This window comes from Arachis ipaensis, chromosome B7 (assembly GCF_059453495.1).
Source record: "Arachis ipaensis isolate K30076 ecotype BB chromosome B7, ASM5945349v1, whole genome shotgun sequence".
In the NCBI taxonomy this organism is placed as follows: domain Eukaryota; kingdom Viridiplantae; phylum Streptophyta; class Magnoliopsida; order Fabales; family Fabaceae; genus Arachis; species Arachis ipaensis.
Window position 1 is genome coordinate 110,445,165 of NC_142442.1, and position 1,725 is coordinate 110,446,889.

A 1,725-nucleotide genomic window follows, 5' to 3' on the forward strand; every position below is an offset into this window, starting at 1 on the left:
CGTGTAGTGAATTTGATTTTCACTTTCTTCCGATCTGTAACTTTATAATCGGATGATGAATGTTTCAGATTAATACGGCTTGAGAGTTTGTAGAAGATCTAAACAGATTTATTCAAAAGAAAATGCAAATATATATATGTGGGAGTTTTATCCCTCTAAGTCGGACAGTTTGTAGGTCTTGGCTTGGCACCTCATTAAAAAACCTTTTTAGGAAAAAGAGTGCGCCTTATCCTAAGATCCTTTATCATCCCTAACTATAGTACCTTCTTAGGTTGCAGGCATGCCATGACCGAGGAAGCTCTTGCCAATCGAGTTCGGACAGTCTGTAGTAGCCCTTTCCAAGTACTTTTATGACTCGGTAGGGTCCTTTCCAGTTTGCTACCAGCTTTCCTTCTCCAGGTCGAGTTGCTCCGATATCATTTCGGATTAGGATGAGGTCGTTCTCAGTGAAACCTCGCGGCACTACCCTTTGATTGTATCTTGAAGCCATTCGACATTTTAATGCCTCTTTGCTGATCCGAGCTCTTTCCTGGACTTCTGGAAGTAGGTCGAGTTCTTCCCTTTGAAGTTGGGAATTGGCTTCTTCATTATAGTGGATCACTCTAGGCAACCCTTCTTTGATTTCTACTGGGATCATTGCCTCCGTTCCGTATGCTAATCGGAAGGGTGATTCCTTTGTGGTGGAATGTGGCGTTGTTCGATATGCCCATAGGACTTGTGGGAGCTCTTCAGCCCAGGCTCCTTTTGCGTCCTGTAATCTTCGTTTTAGCCCAGCCAATATGACTTTGTTGGCAGCTTCGGCTTGTCCATTGGCTTGGGGATATTCTACGGAAGTGAACTGGTGTTTTATGTTCAAGTCTGCCACTAACTTTCTGAAGCCTGCATCTGTGAATTGGGTGCCATTGTCTGTGATGATGGAGTATGAAACCCCGAATCTTGTGACAATGTTCCTATATAGGAATTTTCGACTTCTTTGAGCCGTGGCATTAGCTAGAGGTTCTGCCTCGATCTATTTTGTGAAATAGTCTACTGGTGCACGAATTGTGAATCACACTTTTCACAACGCGTACCACTAACCAGCAAGTGCACTGGGTCGTCCAAGTAATACCTTACATGAGTAAGGGTCGAATCCCACGGAGATTGTTGGTTTGAAGCAATCTATGGTTATCTTGTAAATCTTAGTCAGGAAGTCAATTATGTTTATCAGTTGAATTGTGAATAACCAAGAGAACATAAATTAAAGATTACTTGTTGTGTAGTAATGGAGAATATGTTGGAGTTTTGGAGATGCTTTGTCTTCTGAATCTCTGCTTTCCTCTGTCTTCTGATTCACGCACGCACGCCCTCCTATGGCAAGCTGTGTGTTGGTGGATCACCGTTGTCAATGGCTACCTTCCGTCCTCCCAGTGAAAACTACGCTCACGCGCTCTGTCACAGCACGGCTAATCACCGGTTGGGTCTCGATCCGGTTGGAATAGGATTTACTATCCTTTTGCGTCTGTCACTAACGCCCAGCCTTCAAGAGTTTGAAGCTCGTCACAGTCATTCAATCCTTGAATCCTACTCGGAATACCACAGACAAGGTTTAGACTTTCCGGATTCTCATGAATGCTGCCATCAGTTCTAGCTTATACCACGGAGATTCTGATTAAGGAATCTAAGAGATACTCATTCAATCGTATATAGAACGGAGGTGGTTGTCAGGCACACGTTCATGAATTGAGG